Source organism: Sander lucioperca, chromosome 5 (assembly GCF_008315115.2).
Source record: "Sander lucioperca isolate FBNREF2018 chromosome 5, SLUC_FBN_1.2, whole genome shotgun sequence".
Classification (NCBI taxonomy): domain Eukaryota; kingdom Metazoa; phylum Chordata; class Actinopteri; order Perciformes; family Percidae; genus Sander; species Sander lucioperca.
Window position 1 is genome coordinate 18,870,897 of NC_050177.1, and position 11,321 is coordinate 18,882,217.

Sequence of the window (11,321 nt, forward strand, 5' to 3'; positions counted from 1 at the left end):
TAAATACTCTCAAATATTGTTTATATAAAGTAATGACTATTATTACAATGTTTCTGGAAGGTATTATCCCATTATCTTCTCTTTTTTGTACAGTAAAAAAACAGTATTAAACAGGAATTTACCGTAAATAGATTGGATAATCATAAAATAAATGCCTAAAGGAGGGTATTTGAAAGTCATTTTACATAATTTTTATGTGTTTTACATCCAGGAATCTGTACTTTAACAGGGAGTTCTTGTGGATGGATTGAATAATCTTGTGAATTTACCAAAGAAAACCGTATGAAAACAGCAGTTTTCATTTAAATTATGTAATTTTAAGGTATTTCTGCAATATTTCTTAGTTTTGATAAAGATTTATACAGTTGTTTAACATTCTAGAAATGTTTTATAACAAGAATTTGTTTTAATTCTACAATAGTTAGACTGTAAAAATACAGAAAATATTTACAGGAAATTTCTGTATTTAAAAAAAGAATTTTTCTGTAAAATAATGTAAGGTTTTTTACTGTAATTTGACGGTAAGTGTTTGGCAACTTTGCTGCCAGACTTTTTACCGTTTTTTTACGATTTTTTTTTTTTACAGTGTGGCGAGTGGTTTCAGGGTGTGGCCTTGACCAACTGCCATGCTTCACTTGTTTTTTAAGCCATGATGTCTCGCTTTCTCATGGGCGGGCCAAATTCTCTGGGCAGGCAAAGCAGAGAAAGGGGAGGTAACCTTCCTCCTTATGACCTCATAAGGAGGAGATTCCAGATCGGCCCATCTGAGCTTTAATTTTCTCAAAGGCAGAGCAGGATACCCAGAGCTTGGTTTACATCTATTGCCATTTCTAGCCACTGTGGGACCATAGGCAGGCTAGGGGAACTCACATTAATGTTAAAAAACCGCATGAAGTGAAATTTTAATGCCATGGGACTTTTAAAGTTTATTCAAGTTACATTTAGTAATGTTTACTCATGTCATTCTAATAAAATAGCTGCAGTTTCCCCAACATAATTACATTTTTCTTGAATTGATTTGTATTGGTGGCTGACCAGTTAGCTAGCTAGTGAGCAAGCAAGCTAACATTAGCCAGTAGCTAAAACCACAATATATTTCACATGACAATGTCACCTTTTGGATATTTTCAACACTGGGGCGAAAGGGGTTTGTTGTAACGGTACTCAACGAGGCTGAGAGATGGGTCTGGGTGGGGATGGCTGGCCAAATCTCTGGTCGGCGAGGACGTCCGATAGCCGATGTTGTGCAGCAGCAGAATATCTCCCAGCTGGTCAGAATTAGCTCCCCTTCACTTTTTTGTAATCTTATCTAGTCGTTTTGGTGCCTAACAAACCTTTTGTCGGGTTCATTTAGCTAACTGTAAAGACAGCTAAACGCGAAGGGGGGAGAAATTTGGCAGGGTGGAGATTTTCGGCACGAACAGCGGTAATGCTAACAGAGATGTATCATTACAGATGGCCGCTGTTCTGACTTGGGTGCCTGGGTCTGATATGGTCTGTTTCCTGACGGTTCATTAAACTGCTGTTAGCATCGTTAGCACCCGGCGCTAGAGTGAAGTGCTGGCCAGGTGTGGATTGCTGTAATGATAGTGGCTGGCTGCTAGCTGGCTGGGGGCTAACGTTAACTATATGTCCCAGGGCTGTTGTCAGCTCTCATAGCAACTGAAGTCACTTAGCGCCGCTGGCTAAATTAGCATTAGATTAGTCGTCTATCTATACAGCTAACGTTACTGATGAAGTTATTCGTGGGTTAGCCCAGTGCTGTTAACCGTGGTCAAAACAATCATACTAAAAATAACTTTATGAGCGTGTTGAACAATGTCGTAACCTTATAATGTTACCCACCAAGCATTAGCATTAGCTACTTGTCAAGCAGCACATTGTAGTAGCCTATCATTAAGCTGGACTGATAGTGAAATCAATCAATATCAATAAATATGGTTTCTGCTGTATTACTGTGTTGCAAAGTGGCATAATCAATGAAAAAATGATGCCATGTGGCAGAAAAAAGTTGTAGGTTACAGTTACTGAGTATAACTCTTTCTGTGGCATTGTATGATTTACAATTACTCTCGAACATATTATTTGGGTTCTGTTTTGATGGAAGCATGGAAGTTAGAGTAACTAGAGGGGTCAAAGATTATATGTCACCACTGACAGGTGACTAAACAAAACGCCCCATGTCAAAAATAAAATTAGAGATTTGTCTAGGTTTGAAAAATTTTGATAACATTTGGGATAGTGTACACAACTCAACAAAATATATAACATAGGTATAGTCATTTTTAGACATTATTTTTTTGATAATTTTTTTATTGAGAAAGGCACAAGATTAACAACATCACAGATTTAGCCCTTTCTTTCTTTTCTTTTTTTTCAGCCCCCCTATCCCTTAACACATACAATGTAAAACATTCCAAAACTAAAACCAAATAGTGTGCCTTCCTCACTGTGTCCCAACAGATATTTTCAACATTTATAGCAGCTAAGTCTCTATGCCATGTGGCTTATCGTTTGCCAGGATCAGAAATTAATTTGTAAAGTGAGTTGGTCCCACTGAGGCTAATATTAGGCTATATGAAGAGGATGTGTGGGGAGTGCTGATCCCCATGGGATACCATATGCCCTGGCTGACCTTAACTGCAGGTAGAAGAAAAAAGATGATCCCAGAAGATCATACTCAGCCTGTAAATCATTAAAGGCTATTAAGCCATGGTCACAATACAGGTCTTTTAAAACATAAACCCCTTTTCTTCCAATGTGGAAATGAAAAAGGTATATTGCCCTTAAGAAGTGAAAATTCTTTTGAAAATTGGGGAGTGATTGTGCCATTTGGGATCTGCGTGCACATGTTTCATTACAGTACGGAAAGTTGTGAGTAGAAATGAAATTATAGGGTCTTAACGTAATTTGGCTTTTTTCAATGGTATGTTGGAATACTAGGTCCTACAGTCTGTGAGGCAGCGACAAATTTTCTTCAATTGGTCTCCAGGGTTTCCCGCAGCACTTTGCAACACGCGCCTGCCGCCTTAACTACGTTGTCAAAAATAAATAATTATATGAGCGATAGCCGCCGTGTTACTCTGTCCTGTTTTCTCCCTTTCATTCCAAACCACACAGTTGATAACGTGCAGGTGGAGGCGGTGGATACAGGCTCGGACATAAACGCAACGGGCTGCTGTGGACTTGTCAGTCTCGCTAGCGGTTTCAACACACAGAACATTAACCGGTACAAGCCTACAGCTGTCCGCGGACACGGAGTGCGGAAAGTGTGTCAGTGCCTGTGTGTTCACCCTGACAGGTGAACTGAGACTCCGTTTCTCTGGAATAGAAAATAGTTCTAATGTAAATTTTCCACAGTGATGTCTGGATTATTCAGAATATATATATATATATATATATATATATATATATATATATATATATATATCTGTTTGTCTGTGAAGTTAGACTCCATCTCCTCTCAGCAGATGTTACTATGCTGCTGTGGCACTGACCCAAATTGCTGTTTTCACACTACTTGCTGCTGTGCTCCGGTCCACACACTGCTGGCATTTTAGTGAATGACCCTTCAGGTGAGGAAACACTATGAAGGACCTCCTCGAGCGCTACTCATCCAGGCTTTCTGTGAATGGTTTTGCAAAGATCAGTCCATTCAACTCAGGCACCCTGTCCAGTGTGATGCCACTGCATAGTTATTATATAAAATGTTACACAATATAACAGAAACTTAGGCATTGTGGCCTTGTGTTCTCACATAATATAACATATGTTGTACAAACATATTAACCCTCTACGTCTGAGGGTGTTTTCAAACATGATTTTAGCATGCTCTGATATTGTTGTCAATGTAAACAAGTCCAAGCAACTTTCAAAGTACCATGACTTTCTTCTATTCTGCACAAGTTCAGCTACAATAATATCTAAGTAGAATGTATTTCATGATTCTACTTTTTTTAAATTACTGGTTAATAAACAAGTTGTAAAAAGTAGTTTTAGAGGTTTGCTGGTATTTGTCTCTGTTTGGGTCACTTGAGGGGATTGTGTAAAGTCTTAAGTATGTAACAAGCACAACCACTTTTATCTGCTCCATTGTTTATACAACTAAGACAAAGAAAGCTCAGTGCCTCGGGCTGGATATTCCCGGAGCTATTGTCAATAAAATAAATCATATTCCTGATATCAAAATACTGAGTTAAGTTTAGAAATAATGAAGGTCTAAACATGACGATGACGTCATTCACGTGCATATTAAGTAGCCATGTGGATTTAAAGGGTAACTACCGTTTTTTTCAACATGGACTCTATTTTCCTATGCTTTTTTTGTATAAGTGACTGATAGGAACAACAATCTTTCCAGTATTAAGTGTGAACGCTGTTAACTGGCAGCCACAGAACGTGCTTTAATTTAACCCCATAGGGCAAATGTTCAGCTTCAATTTGGTCCACTAAAAGTGCTGTTTTTGCCACTAAAAGGCTTAAATTATTATTCTAAGTTTGTTGTGATGGTTGGAAAAGTGGAAAGACGATCCAAAACGGCTTTTCATAGTTTTTTTGGTTTCGGTCGACTTTGAATGAAGTGTATTTTACGATGCTAAAATTACTGTTTATTTACATGAAGTCTGGTGGGTTTAGTGAATGCAATTTCACGGATGTTTTATGTTTAAAAAAAGGATCTAACTCTTTAACAGAAAGGTTGTTGTCAGACCCTTAGAATATTAATCTGAGCCTGTCAATGGCAAAACGAGCACTTTTGTGAAGGTAAATACAAGCTGCACAATTGCCCCATAACTTACACTGTAGCTTGTTTCGCCGCTGCCGACTGCAGCGATCTCGCTTAATACTGGACCAATGTCAAAGATTGTTCCCATCAGTCACTTAGACACAAAAAGATAGGAAAATAGGGTCGTTATCCTTTAAGGCTCTAGCGGAGAGGATGGTGTGTTTATGGAAGGCAGCAGCTAAATTCTCAAGAATTTGTCCAAATTTCAAGATTCATGGCAAACAAAGATAAACAGTTAGACTACAAATCGACAGCTTTTGTTTTAGACTGTAAAGATTCGCTGTATTGCAGAGCAGCATGCTGTGGTTGTGTAACGATGACAGAAGGTGCATGCAGACGGAGCAGATTGAAATATCGTTTCCTACATGTTTATACCTTTTATCAGGTAAGTAAGTATTGATAAATTATGTGTGTGTGTATATATATATATATATATAGGCTTTTATTCATGACGGTTTTATTGTACTTACAGTAACGAGCGTAGTGTTACTTAATCTGCACCAGGGGCCGTTGATAATCGTCTCTGTATCGTTCCCAGTTGCTGCAGTTTAACACACTATACCTCTCGGCTCTGCTGTGTGCAGCGCGGACATCGGGTTCAGAATCCCGTCTATCTTCCAAAATACAACACTTGTATCCAAATGAATTATGCTTAAAGCTGCATGGTATTTTCTCAGGTTTACCTGGGCGTAGTCCAGTGTGATTAGCTCCTCATACACTACCAAACTAATCGGCATGTGAATAGAGATGCAAATACGGGGGGCTGGGTTACCGCTCTCCTTGTGGAATGTTACCTGCTGTTATGTGAAAAGATTTATGTTTTATCTAATTCACGTAATTTTAAAAATAACATTATTTGGCAGTGGACACCTTGAAAAGTGTAAAATATAAGGATTCTGTCAATATTTTCACCATGGTTGTATGATTAAAATCTCATGAAGCTATTATTCTAAATACATGCCATATTCATTTTATCCTGCTGAGCTCTGGCGCCAGAGCTCTTGTCTCCAGAGGGTTAAACGTGTTTTTCAGAATGAGACTTTACTGTGATTGTATGAATGGCAGTCTACACTCCCTTGAACCTTTTCTGATTCACACACATTGATTATGTTGGTATTCAATCAGCTGTAAAGACATTACTGGCCAAGACACAGTGAAAGCAGATGGAGCTAATGGAGTAGGATGTCATTGTTCAGAGGGAGATTCATCATTGCTACATTATTAATGCATGCCCTGTGGGATCGAGTGTTGACTAGTTAGAGGGAGTAGTTGATTGCTCACAATCATTTGGCATGTCTCAAATGATAGGCTTCTCTGAGATAAAAGCTGCAGCCCTGAATGAATATCCCCCCCAGAAGTACAGTATATCCCCAGCAACTTATTAGCACCTCCACCCTTACCTCACATTAAAAAGGTGCAGCTTTTACTTAAAGGTCCCAAATCATGCTCATTTTCAGGTTCATACTTGTATTTTGTACATTGCATCCGTGAAATAACAGTAATGGCACTGTAGCGGCACTTTCTAGCTATATATAGCATAGGTGTGACATCACAACCGTATCGGCCGTAACAGCTTGTTTAAAGGCACGGTTAGTGAATACGGGCTGTATGCATTTCTATGTGGATTAAGCGTGATACTTTCAGTATTTATACATCACCTTCACCTGCTTTATAATCAAACAAGACATGGATTTTGTTTTACAATATGGGACCTTAAATACCACGAGCAATATACCAAAGTCTATAATACATTCTAGTTAACAACATATAACAAATAGACTTCAGGGTGAAAGTCTGTCCAGATGTTGAACATTTGTATTTCAACAGATACAAATGTGTAATGCATACTGCAGTCTGGCAGATGGGGTGGTTACATTTTGTATTATTTTCTCCGATTTAGAGACCCACGTCTGCATGGACATTTCACTCCCTCTCTACCAGTCCTTGTAAGCTATGATGCTTTTTAAATTGTGTATAGTATTGATGTATGAGAGTTTCCTTAACGACTTGTAGGGAGCCTGCTTTCAGTAATTGTTAACATTTCCATGAACGCAGTAATATCACTGCAGCTAATATCGTGGGACATTTAAGCAGAAAAACTGTAGTTATAAACGTGACCGGAAAAACTTTTAGCTTCCGAACATAGTCAATGAAGTTGCACTGCTGTTCCATGATGCAAAACGCATCTCTCTAATTGGAGTCGCACTTGCCTGTCAACTAATGAAGCTAAGAAAAGAGCAGGAATAGGGGGACAACAAGACTTCCCCCCCACTTTCAGGTGTTAATAAAGTGGTACGTCTACTCTACAGTAAGCCAAGTGTTCTCCCTCGGCACACCTGCACTGTAATAAGTGCTACATCCATCATGTAGGTTTAATGTACTTTAAATATTTGTGATCTAGTTTATTTTATCTGTTTTATCCTAAAAAGTATCAATATACTTTTGCCTTTACTTTATTAACTTACTTTTTGTGTCAGTATATATATATACAACATATATTTTAAATAAAACTACCACAGTTTATTTTAGTAGTGGTATTATATATATAATGATTGGTGATGTAAAGGCGCGCTAAACCTATGATTCGAGAGGTCCTGTTCGGCAGGTAACGTTGACTTAGCAAATTGTACTAGCTGCCCTGCATGCATGGCATGCTAAGTTTGCTGCCCGGGCTAAACAACAGTCCTATAAGTAACCTTGGCAGTTGGGTCTGTCACCGTGTTTAGCTAAGGTGACCAGATTTCTGAGACAAAATCAGCTCAAAAGCGTAAATACCTCCAAAAAAGGTAATGTTTTTATCTTTGTAAAACTTAAAACGGGGACACCATCCATGGGCATGCTCCCCTGTAAGAAAATGTTGTCTACTTTAACGTTTAAATGCATCAATCTGGTGCACTTTGAAAAGAAATTCAGAGGTTAGACTTGATTATTCTTATCTATGGATGGAAATATTTGTGTGGTAGCCTGAACTATTTTGCACTTCAGAATTATAACCATGCACACACACAGGTGGATGTAAGTGGGATTGTCTGGAATTTGACAGTATAATAACCATTATGGTGGGATACACTGGCTAAGCAATTAACAAAAATGTCTGTGCTGACATAAATAGTTTACATGAGAATACATTATAATTTTGGAACTTTGGCTGAATCTCTATCTGTCTGTCGGCTGTGAAGAAGTTGGTAATTTCATGGTGCAGATAACACTTTTGCATGCACAATATCTGTGTCACATTCTCATTAGGGGCTGAGCCCCCCTAAAGGTCTGATCCTAGAATCGCCCCTGCTGCTACTTCATACTTGTACTCCACTACACCTCAGAGGGAAATGTTGTAATGTTTGCTGCACTACATTTATCGGACAGCTTTTGCTTTATTGCTTCACGCTGGGCTTGTTTATGCAACAGCTCATTGAGTATCGGATACAATTAAAACTATTGAAGAAATATTTTCCTTTGAAATTGGTCCAGTATTTTAAAACAAAATCGCTGCAGTCGTCCATGGTGAAACAAGCTACAATGTAAGTTAATTAAAAAAAAAATGTGTCCTGCCTTCAGTCTCAGTCTCTGGGTGAGCTGTTCAAAATCGGCACGGCTTGTGACGTCACAAGCCGAAACGAGCAGGCTAACCGCAACCATTAGCTCGTAGCGTTAGCATGCTAATGCTAACGCTAGCATGCTACCTCGTTCTCAATAGCAAAGCACTGCTACAACACACACAAGTTCACCATAATCTACAAAAGAACTACTTACATGTGCACCCTCATTTAGAAGTCTCCCAGCTAATCCTGCCTTGTAACTGACCGAAGTTGTAGAAACAGCCTTTCTTTTACTGTCTATGGAGCTAGCTAGCTGACATGATCTACATCTGAGCTACTGCACATGTGCGAGTGCAATCAAAGATAGTACAGAAGAAGAAGAAGAAAAAAAGAGGTCTCACTCTGTAGCTAAAACAGAGACCAGTTGAAAAGAGGATCTGCAGCAGTGAGAGAGAGTGGTGCAGTACAACAAAAATATGGTGTTTTTTGAAAATTAAACCATGTAAACCTATTCTGGTACAACCTTAAAATACAATTATGAACCTGAAAATGAGCATAATATGGCTGCTTTAAAGAGTAATTTTTTAAAACATAAAAAGTAAATTGCATTTGCTAAACCCACCAGACTGTAATTTTAGCATCGTAAAATGGGCATTCTAGAACATCTCTGAGCTCTGAGGCTTGCTCTGGCTGTCTTGAGCCTGTGCGTGTAGGGTGCACGACTATTTCATTCCAATTTCGGGTCTGTCAGGCACAGTGAAAACCGGGGACATTTCCGGGGACAGCTCCAGCCGGGGACAGGTCACCGAAACCAGGGACTGTCCCCAGAAACCGGGGACGTCTGGTCACCCTATGTTTAGCGCACCCTAACCCTAACATTACACTGAAAACAGACACCCGAAGCGAAGCCCGTAGAGATTCACTGTAGGCTAGGCAAGCCAATTCAATGAAGACATGCTAGCAGACATGCTAGCTAAAGTATGCCTTAGCTAACGTTATCACGTTTCAGTTGTGAATATTATGCACTTCATTGTGTCTGCCATATAGCTTCCCCTTTGCCTCTGAGCAGGAAACGTGGTGCGTTGCTGTACACAAACAATATGATAAAACCCAGAAAAAAGACACTAATGCGAGCTAATTTTCACTAGCTTTTAATGTTAGCTAAACACAGAGATGTGATTGTTGATGTTTAAGTTATGTTTGCTGTCATTTCAACAGGAAACGACCTAAGGTGCTAACATAAATAACAAAATACAGCATAACGAACATCACAAGGTTACACAGGAAAAAGGAGAAAGAAAAGTACAATTACACTATGAGTAAATATTAACATAAATAATGTTGTACAAATGAATTATGAAAAACTATTAGAATGTTGATAATGCCTATATAATATAGCAAGAACAAAAAAACTGATTATCTCATTGTTGGGAGTTTTTGGCAGACATTACTATGAGCAATGTTAGAAATGTTAATATATAAAAAAATATAGATGTAAGTTTAAATAATGCTGTGCAACTGAATGATAAAAACTATTGAAATGGCAATAATGTAAATGATAGCTAATGTTAACTGGTGACCTCAGTGGTATTGTACATAGTATAAAGGAAGGTTGCATAAAGGAAGGTTGCTTTTGATATAGTGTCCCAATCCTTGCAAAATTTGTGGAGTCTTACGCGGTCTATGATTTAGTGTCTTTTTGGAGACTTAGTAAAGTAAATCCATGATGATACATCCATCACTGAATGTCTTCTGTGATTATTTATCAATTTCCGTGTTGAAAACTATAAAAGTTATTACTTAAGTAAGTCATTAAATGTACCACTGATGCCTGCAGAAACTCTTTAACCATATTTTAACCTGCTCTTTTATTTAGATACCCAAGTGCTTATGTTCCCTTCAGTCTGGATTTATCAAATAACAGATGCAGGTAAGAGGAACTTGAGATTGGATTGTATGAATAGTTGAAATACAGAGGTGTGCGTGGTTTGTGCTGGTGTCATCAGGCATTGAATTTTGAACAGGTTTTACTTTTTACTTTTTGATAGGATCCATCTGCCTCTGTGGAGAAAAGGAGGGAAGGGCTACAGACATGTCTCATCGAGTACATAGGGGATGGACAAGAAGAACTCATTAGTGACCACCATGTGTGTCAGGTATGTTAGGCTTAAGCTATGTGTCTGTCTGATCAACAGTCTAAATGATCACCTGTTTTGGAGCAGTATTTTTAAGAAAATATCTTAATGTAATGATATTGTGATGATTTTAGGGATTATTATCTTTGCTCTCGAACTATATATTTACAAACTGTAGATTAGTGATGAAAAGGCATTAACAATGTTTTCATGACAAATTTAAAATTGGCGACCACAGCAGGCTTCAATATGTTGTAGTAGTTAGGTCCATGGCTTGGAATTTCAAATTGGAGCACAGAAAACCAACTTGAAAATGAACTTGGATGTGTAGCTTACATGTAACTGAGACACTGGTAATAGGGGTCTTCAACTTTGATGAATCAGACTTGAACGCAAAAAGCTAAACCAACTTAAGATCCAGTGATACAAAAACATTACTGCAACTTATTACAAGGCTTGGTAAATACTCGATTCTGATTAGTCAATCACAGCATTCTGCGGTCTGCTATTTCAATTCAATTTAAATTTTCCCCTAAGTTAGTAACAAGCATTTCTGGGAACATGAATGCAAGCAGATGGAAAGAGAGAGGAGATCAGTGTGTCAAAGGAAGTCCCCCGGCAATCTAAAACTATAGCAGCATAACTAAGAGCTGGTTCAAGTCAAACCTGAGCCAGCCCTACAAGGGTTGGTAGATGAATCTGACGACTATGAAGTGAAGAGAAGCAGAGAAGAGGAGGGGTGCAGTGTCCGTAGAAATACACCCCCCCCCCGCTGGTCTAGGCAAACAATATTATTTCTGTATAACAGACCGTTGCCATGGACGAAGTTCTGATCATAGACTCTGGAGGACCATTTTTAAATAC

At 38.5% G+C, this 11,321-nt stretch overlaps 1 long non-coding RNA gene across 1 annotated transcript; it reads left to right on the forward strand.

Moving 5' to 3' along the window:
• The first annotated feature begins 653 nt into the window (after window positions 1-653).
• On the forward strand, window positions 654-9,632 carry LOC116048431. Its single transcript, XR_004104630.2, has 3 exons — window positions 654-924; window positions 6,875-6,884; window positions 9,621-9,632. It is a non-coding gene; the product is annotated as an uncharacterized LOC116048431 (long non-coding RNA).
• Window positions 9,633-11,321: the final 1,689 nt, after the last annotated feature.